We start from the raw sequence: 20,266 nt of genomic DNA on the forward strand, positions 1-20,266 counted from the left end.
TACGCTAAAGATGGCAATGGGCACAAACCCATTGGGTTTTGCCGAACCCAAACCTATGCCTTCAACATGAAATCTGCCCGCTAAAAAAACCCATAATTGATCGCGGGTTTAATTTTGTGTCTACACCCATGCCTTACCCAACGGGTCACCTATGCCCAAAACACATGGCACACCGCTTCACCACCCATCAGCAAAATAGATAAATGTTTTTCCAGAAGATTGCCTTTTCTTCCGGTAAATTCCCAACAAGAATACCGTATTGCAGGGACTGCATCACTATGTGCCAGTGCAGGTGGATGGGCAAGCGTATATAGGTTATATAACATTCTGCCACTACTATAAAAAGCATTTCTAGGGGCGGCTGGTAACCCTTTGTAGGGACGTTTTGCCCAGCCACCCCTACGCAAGGGTCTCTACAAATCATGCATTTATAGGGGCGGTTTTCAGGCCGCTCCTGCAAAGGGGCGGCTGGTGATTGAGCCGCCCCTACAAATCGATTTATAGGGGCGGTTCGTATGACCAGCCACCCCTACAAATCTATTTGTAGGGGCGGCTTGTATTACCAGCCGCCCCTACAAATCGATTCGTTACAAGTATGTATACAAACATATCAGCTAATGGGGATTGTCGATATGTATACGTCTTGAGAATCGATATGAAGTCTTTGTATATCACCGTGTCCTTATCTAATGAATCAAAGACCCATGCCATGCTCCTCCCGACATCGACGGCTATACAAATCCAGTGGTTGCTGCATTGATTTAATCATAGAACTAGATAAGCTCTTTTGCATCGAATAAAATATATCGAACAAAGCTTTAAGTATAGAGTTGAGCTTACTCGAAGTTGTATGGTAGCCATATAGTAGAGTGTTGTTGGAGATTTTTGAAAGCCAGGGCAATGTATGCCGCAACCTTAAGGGACCCTTCCCTTAGTTTCGCCGTACGGATGTGCTCTTTCTCCCGAAGGGTCTTTGCAGCAGCTAGCTCTTTGGCATCCGGTGTCCACCGTTTAGGGTAATTAAAATTTGTTTGGGCTATAGCTTGATGGTCCACATACCCGGCTTTCACACTTGGCATTTGTTTGACAATGTGCACTTGCATTCTACAAATCACGGCGTGGGTTAGTTACAACAAAATTCAAAGATTACATTCATATCATATCGGGAGGACAAGGACTTACAGGTACCACGTGCGAATTAGATTCATCTCCATTTCTCCTAGGTGAAAGCATGTTTGCATGTCAATGAAGTCAAAGACAATTTTCTCGGCTGGGCTTCCAAATGTGCCGGTGGGGAAGCATGCTTGTATGATATCTATGCTCGTTGAGAGAACACGCAAGTACCAATCATGGAACCTTCTCATTCCAAGTGGTAGGCGCTGGATGTCCCGGTTTGGTAGGAAGGGCTTACCTCTTTCATATGTTTTCGGGCAATCCTTTGACCATTTGATGGCATCAACATTTGGATACTACTTTGCAATTTGGTGGAGTTTGCTAGTGATGGCCTCCTCAGAACCCTGTGATGGGACTTTTTTAACTTGGTTCTCAGGCTTGAACTGGTCATGGGAATACCACTTGGACACCGACGAGACGTCTTTGATCGGAACATAAACTGGCCTTATGGTGATTGGATGCTTCTTTCAAAGTTCCCATTCAGGCACGTCCTCATCTTCTTATGCTGCAGCTTCTTCAGGAGGCACTCGTTGTTCATGTATCGGTTGTGCTTGTTGAGAAGACTGTGTTATCTCATGATGCACTTGGTCGTTACGAGCTGGAGAAGGTTGTGGCATCTCATCAGGCACATGCTCGCTAGGAGGCGGGGAAGAATGTGGCATCTCAGGAATGTGGGGGTCACGAGACGGTGAAAATATCTCCCCGACCTCAACAACTCGCTCCAAATTTGGGAGAGGGGGAGGCGGCGAAGAAGCAGTCAATATAATGTCCTGTTTGTGCCAGAGGATGAACTGCCCCATAACGTCTCCAAGTAACACCAGCCCCTCGGGAGTTGCGTAGTCTATCCTCTACTACATGAACTCGGGCTTCACTGTATGCACCTCAACCCTAGTGTAATCTGGCGGTATCTTATTATTGTGGTGTAAGCCACTGGGAGGATGTGCCACACCCGTTGCCACCTCCATCACAGTGTTATGCCGGCCGCTGAGAAACACCAAGGTGCAACTAGTTGGTTCCCGTATGCGATCGACTGGGGTTGTGACTGCAGTGGAACCTTGGCTGCTAGGAACTTTCGGAGGGCTACCAACTAATGCCAGTTCTCCCAGCGGCGTCACTAATATCCGTGGCTCCGTAGACAGACCTTGCTCCTCCAGAGCTTTCGCAACTAGAACCTTCACTTGGAGCTCAAGACTAGTCTCCCGGTCTCGGCCATGTTTCTTGTACATGTGCCTGTCCTCTTCAAATCCTTGCTTCCATGTCGTCCTTTTCCCTACCCCCTGGTGCGGCCTGTGTGCTCCTTGTTTCCCAAGCCAAGGCTAAGCTCGTCCCTCTCACCGGAAGGATTGAATGAGCCCTTCTCCTTGTCTTCAGCATATTTCAGTATCCTTGATACCGCCTCTTGGGTCTCCGGCTTATCAAACATAAGATTACTGCCGGATGATTATGTACTCCTCGCATATATCCAGTTCCTTCAGCGTACCTTCAAATTCATCACATCGATATTCCCAGCAGCTGCGGCCTCTTCGTCCATCTTCCTAAATTGCTCTTCCTTGGCATAGTAGCCACCGGGGCCTAGATGATGGTGGTGTTTGTTCCTCTTCGCCAGCTCGGTGTTACGGGCACTGAGCTCCAATGCCTCTAGTGAAGTCTTCTGAGCCACGAGCTCCTCCCACTGACTAGGAGTTATTTTGCCGAACTCGTTGAAGGGAGTTAACCCCTTTTGGATATACTTTGTGTTGAGCTCCGACCTCCAACGTCGGAATGACTCTCCCATCATCCTGATAGCATTTTTTTACCAATTCGTGCTTACCCTCTGGAAATCTAAAATTGACCTTCAGCTGCCTATCCCATAGTGCATTCTTTGTGTTCTCTGGTACCTCTTTCCAGTTAGGGATTGCTGGGTTCAATTTATCTCTTACTAGGGCCCCGATCACATTACGGAATTTTCATCTTAATTCCTTCGGCTCAAGGATCTCCCCTGCTGGCCTGACCTCCGTTATCACATAGCATGCCTTATCTGGATATAGATTTCCTTTTCTATCCCCTCGTTTCCTCTTAGGCTTGGTAGTCGAGGTTGTGTCTTGAGTTTGTGGAGCAGAGGCATCGTGATCCGTCTCTGTGGCTGTTGCCTCTGCTCTCCTTTCCTCTACTCCGTCTTGTCCAGCAAGATGTCACGGACGTCGACGTCGTCTTTTTCGAGTTTCAGGAGGGACATGTATATACGACAAGTCAAAGTGTTAGCAGAGGTAACACATCCAAAGCTTTAGCAAAATTTACAAGCTAAGGCTTTTTTCCTACCTCCTCGTTCAGGTCAAAATCCTTGTCCAAATCTTCCTCCGTTGGCCTCCTTCTGGCTTCATGTGGGAAAGGATCCTTGGGACTTTCATATCCCTCTTCTGAGTCATCATCATCATCATCCTCTTCTTCTTCGCCTTCAGCAGCCTCTCCTTCGGGGCCTTCCTCCTCGTCACACTGCTCCTGAGTAAGCATCACTTCTAGATCCTTTTCTACCTCGTTATCGAACTATTCCTGAGTAAGCTGGTCCTCTAGTGCTTGCTCCTCAAGGGTTGGCTACTCATCAGTCTCGGGGCATCGGGCTGCACTGTCTGGTGTCCGTGACATTATTTCGCGCTTTGTTCTAATAGATGCAAGAAAGTGTGCTTTAGGTACGCGAGAAGGTATAAGAAATAAAAAAGGTCTATAAACCAAAGTAGTCCTATAAAACAACAATATATCAAAAAAATGAGTAGTAGCAGTAGTAGAGGCCTCAGAAACATGTCAATCATCATTTGATCATGAACTTGGAGCATCAAGGCATCATAACAGAGAAGAGAGGAGAAGGTAATGTAGGGGCGGCCGTTAATGATGCCAAGTTCCTCACAAGTTCTTGATCATCAGCTCATATTCCATATAATGTATGGACTTGGACAATTTCATCGTCGGCAAAATAAAGGAGAGGAGAGGAGAGGGGAGATTTGGCAAAAAAAAGCAGGTGCTGCTTCCAAAACATAGAGGATAGGAAAGGTGGCAACAAATAGAGGAGAGGGGAGATTTGGCAAAAAAAACAGGTGCTGCTTCCCAGAAAAAGCAACATGACAATGTAAGAACATCATATGCTTAATATCTTCCGAACTTGATAAGCAGATCGGACAACCAGAAGTAGTAGACAGTAGTAGTAGGGAAGTAGTAGAGTGGAGTAGAGGAGAGTAGTAGTAGAAGAGGAGTACAGAGAAGACAGCAAGTAGAAGATTAGTAGCCACCGGCCACAATAGTGTATTTTTAATTTTTACTAAAACTTGAGGATCATCATAATACTGACAAATGACAATGTAAGAAGAATAATATAAATGCAAGGATTATTTCTACTCAGCAGATATTTATTCCCAAAAAAATGAAACTGGATGAATCGAAGTCCCACTAATTAAACAAACAAGTGCAAGGCTGCAAGCATACAATGAAAGAAGAGCATCAGAGTGTTCACTGTTGGTTACGAAGCATATAACTTAGACAACTTTGTCAATGAAACTTCAAATGCAAGAACATCAAATATGATTATCTAAATAAATGATAACAGTATAGTATTTCAATTTCGGCAATTAAAAAGAACTGATGATAACAGTATAGCCAGCTCCACACAGGAAGGGAGGGGTGGTAAATTTTTCTAACTACAGCTTGCCTCAACAGTTTGCTATATCAATTATAAGCAAATATCTGTCAAAAGAACAGTGGAAGCATATATAATCTGGTAAAGCACAATGTGTTTGACATGTGGAAACATATATAATTATTAAAGTCGATCGGATTGCATAATCTGGTAAAGAACAGTGGAAACATATATAATCTAGTACGAGTGGAAACATATATAATCTGCCAAAGTGCACTCTTGTACAACCAAAATGCTAACGAGTGAGGGGGAGTGATTTCTAATCGTAATATATAGCCACCGTAAAAGCTGCTGCATGAGCAAGATGGTCATGATTTCATCTAGGGCCAAAGGAAACGGGATCAAGCAGTTCGTGCATCATTTCTCCACCTCAATTTTTTCCCCCACCACTCGAATGAATTCAAAGGTTGGCCTGATTGATTATTACACCTAATCACGTTGGCTGTGCCTCAAAAGGGCAGAGATTAAGGATCTTACCATCAATAACTACCACCACAAGTTGGGGAAAAAGGCACCAAAAAAATGGCTCATCAATCATTTATTAAGAACTAGTAGATATTAGCAATTTTCGGTTGGGTGCACAATATGCCCATCCCAATGAGGTATTGCTATTATTGTGCAAACGAGAATAAAAACTCCTTGTAAACACTGCAAACTTGCCCAACAGTGCTGGCCATTGCAATGAAGTTTGAGTGAGATGAAGCATGTACTTCATTGCAATGGTCCTATTGTTTGTTCATCATGGGTATAGACTAGTCATCCTATAACAAAAAAAGGAACGGCAAAGCTAGGAGGAGCAAGAAGCACCTGGCCAGTGGCAGTATACGTATAACAAAGAGCGTGCAGTCCAGATAACAAAGTAGTTGGATTGCAATCTATTTATGAATGGTATATACTGCTGCATCTTTCAAATTGCAAAAGCAACTAAGCAAGAGAGGAGGGGTAGCATAAAGCATAGCACGTGGTGTGGGTCGCACGAATGATCCCCAGCCATGATCTCCATCTCATTTTCAAATTCGGAGGGAAATTTACATAAGAGACTAAGAGTAGTAGTAATATCGTACTGTACTACCCTAGTATAGTAATCCGCACTATACTACTCACAAGGCTAGAGGACCCAGCTCTGAAATTGAAGTTGATAGACACACACACACAGGCAGCATAGTTGATTGACATGTGCTACACCTATCCACTCTCAAATTACACAAAGGGCCAGTTTAGTTCCACCCCATTTTGCAAAAATTTTCAAGATTCCCCGTCACATCGAATCTTTAGACGCATGTACGAAGTATTAAATATAAATAAAAAATAAAACTAATTACACAGTTTAGACGAAATCCACGAGACGAATCTTTTAAGCCTAATTAGACTATGATTGGACACTATTTGCCAAATAACAACGAAAATGCTACAGTGTCCATTTTGCCAAAAATTTTGGAACTAAACTGAGCCTTTAAAAAAAACAAAAAAAACAGAGAGAATATTATTATGCCATCCATCCAGCCGAAAAGACGGCAAATAAAGAAAGCAAGAATAAGGTGGTCCATGCAACTGCATGCAGTGAGGCACCTTTAATTTGCACACATCAATCACATTGGACTCTATGTAATGTAGCCTGCCTGCCTGTTCATAGATCACTGTCAATTCCCTCCCCCACAGGCACAGGCCACATCACATAATTGATGATGAGAGAAAAAAAGGGGATGAAAAGAATGCATCAACCACCTTTTAGTTATTTGATCTTGATCCCCACAGGACTGATGATTGCTTTGCCGGCTTTTGCTGCTGCTGTATTATTAAAAGAATGTGCGTGGCAGGTCCTACTTTTAGATATGACAGTGAAAATTGACAACAGTCCCCATGCTTTAGTTCAATATATGAAATAAATCTTTTTTATATGTTCTGTTTTTCAATATCCAGATTTTGCAGTTCGAATTCCAGTGAATAAAAAAATGAATATAGTAACTGAAACAAAAATTCCATTTCAAGCGTGATAACAAGGCACCTTGTTCTTTTAGTTTTGTTTTGTTTCTCCTGATTATCATGTTTGCGAAAATCCCATTGCTGGTGTTCCCTGACCCATATAATAATTTTTCATAGGATTTCCAATGTAGTTGTTCCTTAAATTTATATATATACTAACAAAGAAACCATGCTACTGCTGCTAGGCATCTTTGTTTTTTTTACTTCAGAGCATTGATGAACAGCTTGACCTGTGCCCAGTGAATTTAGTGTGAAAATTACTTCAATGAATAGATAGATTGTTTAGTTCATTTATCTTATAACACTAGATATATGCCCGTGCGTTGCACGAGTGCAACCAATTTACACTAGAAATATGGCTCAGCAGTTCATTTACTGGCATCTCTGTACATCCATCCAGCAGTTCATTTTCAATATGGCTCAGCATGAATGCACCTAAAGATTTATTTCATATATATGCAAGCATCACCATTGATCAAAGTAGAAATCAGGTAAGTAGGAGACTCAGCAGACGTGGGATTCAGAGGAGGCTGGCTGGGAGAAGAGCACCTGATTGCCCCCCGTGATGTAGAACAGGCTTGACCTTGATGAGGACCCGTCCAGCTCCCGGATCTCCGCCCGAATAGTGGCACCGCAGCGGAGCTTGGAGACGAGCCCCGCCGCCGCGGCCGCCTCAACCAGGCTGATTCGCCCTCGACCCTGCCCTAGCACACCATGCGACTAGTAGATGACGCCCGTTGAAGCAGCACGAAATGAAACATCAGCGTCAGAGTGAGTAGCGATGGCGAAGATGGTTCACGATTGGGGAAGCAGCCGTACCTGCGGTCAGTCGCCGAAGGGAGAGAAGAGGCAGGGCGGCGGTCGGAAACCCTAGGGCGGGGAGGAGCAGGCGCGCGGGTGCGGGGAGGGGGCGCGCGGGTGCCGAGATGGGGCGCGCGGGTGCGGGGAAGGGGCGCGGGCCGGCGTCGGGACAGGTCCGGGAGGATTTCGTCGGCGGGGCAGCCTGACAGCGTCGGAGGAGAAGAGAGCGCCCAACAACAGACAACACCCGTGCGCCCTTGGTTTTATAGTGGGGATGATTTGTAGGGGCGGTTCCTGATCCAACCGCCCCTACAAATATTTTTTTATTTTTTTAAATTATTAATTCTGTATTATAAAAACAATTGTGTATATGCAATTGTGACCAAAATAAAAGTAATATAAAAATAATTGTGTATATGCACAAATATATATATAAACAATTGTAGTCAAAACAATATAGAAAACAAAAAAAAGAAAAAATTAAAAATTTGAATTTTAAAACTTCGACTACAATTTTATGATATTAAATGAAATAAAATGAAAATGTTGTAAACATAAAAGTTGTATAACTCATCAACATGTACAACTTTTATTTTGGTCATCTTGTCATGTGACTTTGTTTGAACGATTCAAATTTTGAAATTCAAACAATTTCAACTTGAAACAATATTTTGAAAGAGTAAATGATTTCAGATGAAAAACTCATGAATACCAAAGTTGTAGAAATCATCAATATGTACAACTTTTATTTTGATCATATTTTCATGTGACCAAATTTGAACAGTTGAAATTTTGAATTTCAATAATTGGCAACTTCAAACAAGATTTTGAAACCTTAAATGATTTCAACAATAAAAGTCATGAACAAAAAAGTTGTTGAACTCATCACTATCTACAACTTTTATTTTGGTCACTTCTTCATGTGACAAAGTATTAGTAAACATTGTTCATAAATTCACATATGACTCATAGTTTCCTGAACTATACGAGAAACATGTTGATTTGTGAATAATGTTTAATATCACTTTGTCAGATGAAGAAATGATCAAAATAAAAGTTGTAGATCTTGATGAGTTATACAACTTTGGTATTCATCACTTTTTAAGCTGAAATCATTTAATGGTTGCAAATCTCGTTCGAACTTGTTATTTTTTTAAATTTGAAAATTTGAAGTGCTCAAACTTTGTCAAATGAAAAGAATGACCAAATCAACACACTAACTTGATAGGGCAAGATTTTAGAAAATTTTAGGAAAAAAATCATCACATTTGGAGTTAGTGTGAGGGAGAAAAACTAGTTACAAATTTTACCCAGAGATTAAAAATCATCATACTTACATAAACACTCCACGTTCAACAACTAGCTAGCCCGCTGTAACGACTTTCCTCTTGACACCTTTTCGTTCCCATGGCAATATGTCTTTGGGGAGGTTCTTTTCCACAACACTGATCTTCTTAGGAAAGTCTATGAATAGCGGCATCTCATCGTAGTTATTGTAAGCTTCAACATCGTCCATGCCATCAACTCCAATAATGTGTTGTTTCCCGGAGGCAACCACGTGCTTTGTCTTCTTCTTCGGGGGAGGTTACTTTGTGGGTCAGACATATAGAAAACTTGTGTGACACGTGAAGCGAGCACCCAAGGGTCATCTTGGTAGCCTAGATTCTCGAGGTCCAGGACTATCAATCCGATCTCGTTCAGTTGGGGTTGTTTGATCCAGCGGCATCGAAACAGGGCCACCATTATATCCCTTCCATAGTCAAGTTCCCATATCTCTTCAATGATGCCAAAGTATTGGATCTTTCTCCCCAATCCATCGAGAGCCTCTATTCGAACGCCGCTATTTTGGTTCACATATTTACTATCCTTTGCGTGGGTATAGTACGTATACCCATTGATGTCATAAGCATTCCAAGATGTCACCTGTCTCGATGGCCCCTCTGCCAACCTACTGATGGTAATAGAGTCTGTGGTTTCTCCAGGCGGTATGTTTTGGTCCTTCAACCATGTAGTTAGTCGTTGCTTGTGTTGTTTCATGACCCAATCAACCGAACGACCATTTCTCTCTGCCATAATGATAGCCAAGTGTTCATCAATGTACGGTTGCATCAGTTGTGTACTCTGCAAGACACTGTAATGCACCCGACTCACCTCTTTATAATCATGGTCGATGAACACTTTTCTACCACTGGTGCCCTTCCCAGCCAGCCTACCCTTGTGACGAGAACCGGGTTTACCAATCCCTTTCTATACTTTTAGGTACTCTTGACAGCACTCGACGACTTCTTCAGTACTGTAACCCTCTATCATGGAGCCCTCTGGGTATGCTCGATTATGCATGTATCGACTTAGAACCGACATGAACCGCTCGTAGGACCACATTTCATGCAAGTAGCAAGGGCCCAGCGCCTGTATCTGATGAACCATGTGAATCATGAGATGTGGCATTATATAAAAAAAGCAGGAGGTAAACACATCTCCAGTTGGTTGTGTCTCCACCACAAATTCATGTAGGTCACTCAGCTCTTGCTTGCCAATCGTCTTCTGTGAGATCTTCGAAAAGAAGTAGCACATGCGGGTGATGGCCATTTTCAAGAACTCTAGCTTTATAACCCTGATTGCAATAGGTAGAAACACTGTCAACATCACATGGCAATCGTGAGCCTTGCAGTGTGTTATTGACAAGTCCTTCATCGACACTAGCTTCTTAACATTTGCTGAAAACACAGTCGGGACTTTGATCCCCCTCAGGAAAGTGCATATAGCTCTCTTCTCGTCTGGTGTTAGGTTGAAGCATGCCGCGGGGAGAGTATATTTTCCATTAGCCTCCGGTACCGGGTGAAGCTGTGGCATCCCGTTTAGCTACACCATGTCTTTCCGTGCTTTCAGACCATCCTTTGACTTGCCTGTGTCCATCAAGGTAGCAATGAGACTCTCAAAGACATTCTTCTGCACGTGCATAGCATCAATGGCATGGGGGACCTCCAAGTCTGGCCAATAAGGCAGATACTGAAAGAAGATCGATTGTTTCTTGAAAGGTATGCCTTCGACAGGAGGTGTGCTTCTATCTCTGTTCGCCCCATCCCGATTCTTCTTTCCATAGACGACGCGTATGTTTTTCACCATTCTGTACACGTGTTCTCCATTATGACGTCTCTCCGGAGGGGGTTCAATCTCCGGGGCGTTGTCATAAAATCTAAAGAACAATTTGCTGCGATACTTGTGACTTGTCTTTAAGAAGCGTCGGTTCCTTAGGTTAATTATCTTCTTGGATGCATCCAGGTACACCCATGTAGTACCATCTAAGCAAACCAAGCATCCCATCTTTCCTTTGATCTGTCCAGACAAAGCAAACAGCGTGGGGTAATCATTGGTAGTAATAAATATTATTGCTCTACATATGAAGTCCTCCTTTCGGAACGCATCGTACATCTGCTCCCCATGCCTCCATAGCCTCTGCATTTCTTGCATCAAAGGCTCGAGGAACACTTCTATATCAATGCCTGGTTGTTTAGGGCCAGAAATAAAAATAGTGAGGAGAAGGTACTTTCTCTTCTGACACAACCATGTTGGGATGTTGTACATGGTCAAGATCACTGGCCATGTGCTGTGGTCGCTCATCCTCTCATTGAAGGGATTCATTCCATCGGTGCTCAAGCTAAACCGTATATTCCTTGGGTCATCGCTGAATTATTTGTGCTTCTCATCAAACCTTTGCCACTGACTACAATCAGCCGGGTGTGCAATCTTATCATCATCCACCTTGCGCTCATCATCCCGCCATGTCATGAGTGCGGCTTCTTTAGGGTTTAGGAAGATACGTCTCAAGCGGTCGGTCACTGGCAGGTACCACATTACCAAGGTAGGAATTCTTCTCTGCTTTGCATCGTTGCATAATAGAGTGTCCTCTAGGGGCTGAGATTCGTGTACCACCTTTTTTGTACCCTTCTTATTCCTCTTTTTCCCCGTGGAGCCTTCGTCCCCACCGTAAAGGTCATTGTTCTTGTATCGGCTGGCCCCACACCGGGGACATTTATCCAGTGACTTGAATGTTTCGCCACGAAAAAGTATACAGTGGTTGGGGCATGCATGGATTTTTTCAACCCCCATTGTCAATGGACTTATGACCTTCTTCGCTTGGTATGTGTTGGCAGGAACTAAGTTTGGTTGTGGCAGCACCCATGATAGGAGATGCAATAGATCATTGAAACTACAGTCTGACTAGCCGTACTTAGCCTTTAGGATGAGCAGCTCAAGCACAAAACGTAGCAATGTCCAATGTGTCGGACAACCCTTTTCAACACCATACACAATCTCCTTCGATGCTTTTGTCACCCTTTCCAAAAATTTCTAGACCTTTCGGGCTATTTAGTAAAATCTATGGTCCAAGGGCTCGAATCATGTCCTCCAAATCATCTTCATCCCCGACACGTGCTCCACCATCATTATTGGCACCACCTTCGTCGTTACCATCCCAACCACCAGCATCACCACCTTGTTCATTGCCAAACTCGAAATCCATTCGTGCATCAAGCTCTGCTGAATATTGGGACAGGGATTCTATGGTTTCGTCGTCGTATTCCTCCTCATCCTCGTCGTTAATAATAATCGTTTCACCATGATGAATCCACACTGTGTAGTCCTCAACAAATCCTCGCATAATCAAATGTGATCTGATGATAGTCACATCTGTCCATGCCATACGGTTCTTGCAATCTTTATAGGGGCAAATAATTGTATCCTTATTCTCTTTCAATGTCGTTGCATGCTTCTTTGCGGCTTCAATAAATTTATCCACCTCTTCACGGAAACCTACCTTGAACCTTAACGAACCATACATCCAAGATTTCCTGTACTCCATCTTTTACAACAACAACAAAACAAACATTAAAGGACTACTTATTCAGATATATAAAAATGAAACAAATTAATAATTACTTGAGAATAATTGTATATACTTCAAATATATATGAATATAAATCTAATATAATTACATGAAGCATACAAACACACCATGGTAGAGGAAAATTAATTAATGGCCCATTTATCCATAAATAATTAAAATACATATTTATTGATTACAATAAACAATTTCAAAGACAACAATTAGCAACAATTATACTTTACCCAATATCTTTCATTCAAACCCTAGTCCAATTTCATCAAACATAAATTTACAAAAACGAAATTAATAAAAAAACCAGACCCTAGATCTAGATCCACATGCACATGAAACATCCATAAAACTAACTAATTGTTCACTAAAATAAAGAAACATGGACCAAATAAGGGTATGATCTTGTTCCCCTCCCTAATTTAACCTAGTACATTTAAAACTTGGGTCTAATTTGCTTCATAAGTAGCTCAAGCACCATAGAAGAGATAGAAAAACAAAACTCTAATTACTCACTAACCAACCATTAAAACTTCAAAAAAAGTGTGGAATAACATTTTCTTACCTTCTACAACCTCTCTACCAAAGGATTTGAGAGCAAAACCTTCCCTCCTTAGTAAAGCAATTTTTGGAAGGTGCCCAAGGCCTCCCCACCTTTCTTTTACGGGTTGGAGTGAGTGACCCGAGGAGGAAGAATGTGCAGCAGCTGTTTTATATGTGGATCATTTGTAGGGGCGGCTGGTGATTGAGCCGCCCCTACAAATCGGAGCTATAAATACGGGGCCATTTGTAGAGGCGGCTCAATCACCAGCCGCCCCTACAAATAGCATTTCCAGGGGCGGCTGGTGATTGAGCCGCCCCTACAAATCAGACCTCATTTGTAGGGGTGGCTCGTAACACCAGCCGCCCCTGCTGTTCCATTTGTAGGGGCAGCTGGTGTCTAGGCATCCGAGCACGCCACTGTAGGGGCGGCTCCATCATCAGCCGCCCCTACAAAAAATTCTAACCGTTGCTAAAAATCGTTTTTTACGTAGTGTGCCTTTGTGTTTCTGTTTGTGCAGGCAAGGTGGGACTATTTCCTACTCAGTTCAACAAGCAATTCGAGCAGCTGGCCTTGTCGTACTCTTGTCCACCTATGCTAATTGGGCCAGCGGCCAGCCCATAGTGCTACCACTAGCTAGATGTTTCCCCTATAAAAAAGGTAATTGTTTCCCATGCAGGTCCAATGCTTGTACATGATGTGAGGACCTACTCTACCCATTGACATCACTATGCATGATTATGGCCGTAACTCAATTAAGGAGGGACACATCATTTAGGCACCGTTCGGTTGTTCCGGAACGGGCTGTTCCGGGCCTGGAACTGTTCCGCACTAGTATAAATTTGTGAAGGAAGTGTGCAGCTGGGAATCAATCCGAGGTAAGCGAACGAGGCCTTAACTGTGATCATTGAGTTTGTGTGAATCCTCCCCCCAAAGATCGACGTAATCACATAGCACTTCCATCGTTGGTGCACCCGTGATATCGCGCACCCATAGCCGCTGAAATAATGCATCTTTGACGGAGCGGCCGCGACGGCGGCGTCCAACTGCCCTGAATAGGGTTAGAGCAAACGATGAGATGGCGCCATAGGGTAGCTAGGCGTCCGTCCAAAACCAGCCGGTTGCGCCGTCCCACAACTCGATGGTGACCGAGGCGCGGAACATAGCGGAGACGGCCCCTTCAGTTGCCGACGGCAGCCGCGCCCATGCAGAGTGAGGCATAGTCCTGCGTAGCCACTCCCACCTTAGCCGAAGCGCGTAGCAGAGTACCCGAAGATCCGTAATACCAAGGCCACCATGCTCCTTGGGAGAGCATACAACCGGCCATGCAATCCTGCATTCTCCACATGATTGGGAATAGCTAGATCCGACACAACTGCAGCCGTCGCCATGCGAGCTCCTCTCATTGGGAATAGCTCGCGCATCGCGGCTCGCTTGGATGATGACAGAGGCTCGGCGAACGTGTCGTGAAATTTGGCGGCGATCGTAGCGTCCGGGGTGTTGCTGGCGGCTTGTTCTGGCTTTCGACTCCATTTGTTCAACAGGACGCGCTTGGCCTGCTTCTCAGGCTGCGGGTCGCAGAAGGCCGACTTGGTGGCGAGCCTGTCGCTTCACCGCGGCACCAGGTTTCCAGCGTCCCGAAGTCCCGCTCGCAGGTGCGGGGTGGACTGGAGAATAGGTTCCTGCAGTGGTAACCTTAGGGAGTCGATGAAGCTTGGCACGGTGTCGGGTGCCACTGTTGTCGTTCCGGCAGCGTACACCTCAAGGTTTGGTTGGAAGCTGTGGTGCGACGCATCTTTTTTGTTTTTTCTCTGGACTTTTTTTTGTACGCATTACATATTCGTGTTAACTCTGATTTGCGCCATTTTTATGTCTGGATGTCCATACCAACTTGGTGAATAATTTTAAAACATTTTATACATTTATGTGTTTTGGTGTACTATCAGAACACTACTACAGGAATGGTTTCTAGAGGCGGCTGGTGAGGCTTTGTAGAGGCGGCACAGCCAGCCGCTCCTACCATATCGTCTCTATAAATCATGCATTTATAGGGGCAGTTTTCAGACCGCCCTTACAAATCGATTTGTAGAGGCGACTGGTTTTATCAGCCGCCCCTACAAATCGATTTGTAGGGACGGCTGTAGTACCAGCCGCCCCTATATTACCTGTTTGTAGGGGCAGTTCAGTTTAGAACCCACATTTTTCAGCCAAAAAAATTTAAATTTACAATTCAAATTCGACCCGAACATATATATAATTCAAAGCTAACCACAAGCACAAGAACATTATTTAAACTACCATTACAAGTCCAGTTCACAAGAATATATACAATCCATCAATAAATAGACATAATTCATAAATCTAATTCGTTACACAAGTCTAATTTGTGCTAGAGATGAACTGTCTCATTACGTCTCCGAGTAACACCAGTCCCTCGGGAGCTACATAGTCTATCCTCCACTGCATGAACTCGGGCTTCACGGTATGCACCTCGACCCTAGTGTAGTCCGTCGGTATCTTATTATTGTGGTGTAAGCCACCGGGAGGATGTGCCACACCCGTTGCCACCTCCATCACATTGTTCTGCCAGCCGCTGAGAAACACCAAGGTTCAACTAGTTGGTTCCTGTATGCGATCGACTGGGGTTGTGGCTGCAGTGGAACCTTGGCTGCTAGGAACTTTCAGAGGGCTACCAACTAATGCCAGTTCTCCCGACGGCGTCACTAATATCCGTGGCTCCGTAGACAGACCTTGCTCCTCTAGAGCCTTCACAACTAGAACCTTCACTTAGAGCTCAAGACTAGTCTCCCAGTCTCGGCCATGTTTCTTGTACATGTGTCTGTCCTCTTCAAATCCTTGCTTCTATGTCGTCCTTTTCGCTAGCCTCCTGGTGCGGCCTGTGTGCTCCTTGTTTCCTAAGCCAAGGCTAAGCTCGTCCCTCTCTCTGGAAGGATTGAAAGAGCCCTTCTCCTTGTCTTCAGCATATTTCAGTATCCTTGATACCGCCTCTTGGGTCTCCGGCTTATCAAACTTAAGATTACTGTCGGATGATTCTGTACTCCTCGCATATATCCAGTTCCTTCAGCGTACCTTCAAATTCATCACATCGATATTCCCAGAAGCTGCAGCCTCTTCGTCCATCTTCCTAAACTGCTCTTCCTTGGCATAGTAGCCACCGGGGCCTAGATGATGGTGGTGTTTGTTCCTCTTCGCCAGCTCGGTGTTACAGGCACTGAGCTCCAATGCCTCCGGTGAAGTCTTCTAAGCCACGAGCTCCTCCCATTGACTAGGAGTTATGTTACCGAACTCATTGAAGGGAGTTAACCCCTTTTGGATATACTTCTTGTTGAGCTCCGACCTCCAACGTCGGAATGACTCTCCATGATCTTGAAAGCATTTTTTTACCAGTTCTTGCTTACCCTTCGGAAATCTAAAATTGAGCTTCAGCTGCTTATCCCATAGTAGTTCATCCTTTTTCTTCTCTGGTACCTCTTTCCAGTTAGGGATTGCTAGGTTCAATTTATCTCTTACTAGGGCCTCGTTCGTATTACGGAATCGTCCTCTGAATTCTTTCGGCTCAAGGATCTCCCCTGCTGGCCCAACCTCCGTTATCAGATTGCATGCCTTATCTGGATATTGGTTTGCTTTTCTATCCCCTCGTTTCCTCTTTGGCTTGGTAGTCATGTTCGTGGTTGTGTCTTGAGGTTGTGGAGCAGAGGCCTCAATGTCCGTCTCTGTGGCTGTTGCCTCTACTCTCCTTTCCTCTACTCCGTCTTGTCTGGCGAGATGTCACGGATGTCGACATCGTCTTTTCTGAGTTTCAGGAGGGACCTGTATATACGACAGGTCAAAGTGTTAGCAGAGGTGACACAGCCAAAGCTTTAGCAAAATTTACAAGCTAAGGCTTTATCCCTACCTCCTCGTTCGGGTCAAAATCCTTGTCCAAATCTTCCTCCGTTGGCCTCCTTCTGGCTTCACATGGGAAAGGATCCTCGAGACTTACATATCCCTCTTCTGAGTCCTCATCATCATCATCCTCTTCTTCTTCGCCTTCAACAACCTCTCCTACTCTTCCTTCTGCTCCTCTTTCCTCCTCGTCATACTGCTCCTGAGTAAGCATCACTTCTAGATCCTTTTCTAACTCGTTATCGAACTGCTCCTGAGTAAGCTGGTCCTCTAGTGCTTGCTCCTCATAGGTTGGCTGCTCATCATGCTTGGGGGCATCGGGCTGCACTGTCTGGTGTCCGCGACATTATTTCGCGCTTTGTTCTAATAGATGCAAGAAAGTGTGCTTTAGGTACGCGAGAAGGTATAAGAAATCAAAAAGGTCTATAAACCAAAGTAGTCCTATAAAACAACAATATATCAAAAAAACGAGTAGTAGCAGTAGTAGAGGCCTCAAAAACATGTCAATCATCATTTGATCATGAACTTGGAGCATCAAGGCATCATATCAGAGAAGAGAGGAGAAGGTAATGTAGGGGCGCTGGTAATGATGCCAAGTTCCTAACAAATTCTTAATCATCACCTCTTTATATCAAAGATAATTTCTGGAGTTGGGCAATTTCATCATTGGCCAAAGAGAGGAGAGGAGAGTTGGGCAAAAATAGTCAAAATGCTGCCTACCCAAAAAAAGAGCAACTGCTGGCAAACATAGAAGTAGTAGGAGAGGAGAGGAGAAGAGTAGTAGAAGTAGTAGGACTAGGCCAAACAAATCAGCTACTGATTGCCAAAAAACAACAGCTTTGGTCTCATTATTAGCAGAAAATCGATGAACTAGTGACCATATATATTACTGGCCATATAACAAACTAGTACAAGTAGGCCAAAAAAGCAGCAGTGTAGTAGTATAAACAAAAGCAGCAGTGTAGTAGAATGCACAGAAAACGACATTTCAAATTTACAGTTGCAGTTGCAGTTCCCTCATAATACATGCTTATGAACATTGAACACTGAAAGCACAAATATATAACAATCCATTGATGAGCCTTTAATTTGCTTTCCCTTTAATTTACAGGAAGAAAAAAAACAATGAAAATTGGTTTCCGAGTGTCGATACTATTAACAATATAAAATAAGAATGTTATATTGATGTTGTAACATCATTCCATTAGATGTTCCCTACAATTAGTACATGTCATCCAGAAGTCAAATATAAAAGATATTAAGCTCTAAAATATCCTATTGTTTAAAAAATATTGTTTTACTTTGAATTTCCAAGCGATAAAGTGCCAAAGAGAGATGAAACCATGCAAGTACAAAATTTTTAGTTTATATTTTTCTCACCACAAAATTTTCTACAGAACACATCAATTTTAGCACATATTTATTCTAATTTGGTTGTAACCTACTCAATTTACATATTTTCTGCATCACAACGACTCCCAAATTCCTTCATTGAAAATTTAGTAGCAGACATGCTAAAAGGGTATAAAAAAACTACAATACTAACACGAGTGCCCTTAGTGCTTCCAAGAAAACAAACAGCAATATGTCAAAGAAAACTTTGTTCTACCCAAGAGTTCATCTGTGTGTCGAGACGAAAATAAATAAAAACAGCCTGTGCACCAAAGCTAAAACCAGGGGGACAAACTTTTTTTTCACTAATCCCACAACATTTTGGATGCCTCAAAGTGTGATACTCCAGACAATGACAGTCCTAGTGCATATTTTGTAGCCCAACACAATGTCCCATCATTCTTGCAGTTGCTAAAATAAGGGTGATTAGGCATCTATTCTTGTCTTGTGTATCTCTGCATCTTCTTTCCTGGACGCATGCTACTTACTGTATTGGCTTTGGCTCAGCTTATCATGATCAGTACCGTAACACTAACAGCTGCTGTATCTCTATGGACAATTTGGTCTTTGGATGTGAGATCTCAAGGAAAGCAGTAGCTCAGCTACCCCAATGTGATAGCAATAGTTCAGTGAGGTAACATGGCACTGTACTTTCCCATTTCACATTCATAGTACATGCTTCAGTTAGACCATGACATTATAAAGTTATCTAGGGTACCTTTTCCAGCCACAATAGCAATAAATCAATAAAAAACAGTCCAAGCAAATATTATTCATGGCGCATTCCTGAATATTAAACGTAGCTTTCTTTGTTTTAAGTGTTTTATCCACATGTAGATAAATAGCACATGCAGGCATAGGTGCATAAGTAGCAGCAAGTCATCCAAAAGCATACCACACAATTAGCATCAGCAAGCACAGCAAGAATTCAAAATATTCTATCTTTTATCTCTGTACAGCACACAATTGAGAAATGTAGGGCCGGGGAATGGAGGAGAAGGGGTTGGGGAATGGAGGAGAAGGGGTTGGGCTTACCTGCAGAAGACGGCGGCGATGCGTGGGGGCCGGCAGCCAGAGGAGAGGTCGGAGAGGAGGCGCCGCCGGTGGTGGGGACGACTACCAGAGCACACGGCCAGGCGCGCAAGGGCCGGTGAGGTCGGAGAGGACGCGCTGCCGGTGAGGACGGAGGTCGAGGTCCAAAATGGACAGGGCGACAGCAGCCACACGGCTGTGTGAGCTCTGGCGCAAACCCGAGCCGTGGAGGCCGGCCTAGGGAAAGGCGGCGTTTGGGGGAGGAAGCGTGGCGGGCGACGGAGGCGGTCACAGGAGGATGGCGGAGGTGAGAGGAAGCGGCGCTAGGGCACAGAGACAGTGGCGGAGATAGGGGGAATATTCGACAGCCTGACGGCGTCCGTAAGGAAGAAGAGCGCCGAGAGTTAACCAAATTTTGGCCTCCAAGCGCGACCTATATTTATACTGGGGACTATTTGTAGGGGCAGCTGGTGAGTGAGCCGCCCCTACAAATATTTTTCAATTTATTTTTATTACTTGTTATATATATTCATTTTTCTTTAAATATAACTGTATATATTTGCTTTATGATTATTCTATATATATAAATGTATCTATATATACATTTTTTTGATATAGAAAATATATAATTCTATATTTTGTTCTTTACAAGAAGAATATTTTAAAAATTAAAAATTTGAAATTTAAAACAACTAAAACAATTTCAACTCCACTAAATGATCTCAAATGAAAATTTTGTAAATATCAAAGTTGTAGAACTCATCAAGATGTACAACTTATATTTTGGTCATCTTTTCATTTGACCAAATTTGAACAGTTCAAATTTTGAATTTCAATAAATGTCAACTTCAAATAAGATTTTGAAACCATAATGATTTCA

The 20,266-nt window shown here is 43.5% G+C and overlaps 1 protein-coding gene across 1 annotated transcript in view; it reads left to right on the forward strand.

The window, feature by feature from the left end:
* LOC136483557 (putative disease resistance protein RGA4) overlaps positions 1-20,266 on the forward strand; it is a 224,145-nt gene that overhangs the window by 111,360 nt on the left and 92,519 nt on the right. The gene's annotated exons all lie outside the window — the stretch shown is intronic.

This window comes from Miscanthus floridulus, chromosome 9 (assembly GCF_019320115.1).
Source record: "Miscanthus floridulus cultivar M001 chromosome 9, ASM1932011v1, whole genome shotgun sequence".
NCBI classification, from domain to species: Eukaryota; Viridiplantae; Streptophyta; class Magnoliopsida; order Poales; family Poaceae; genus Miscanthus; species Miscanthus floridulus.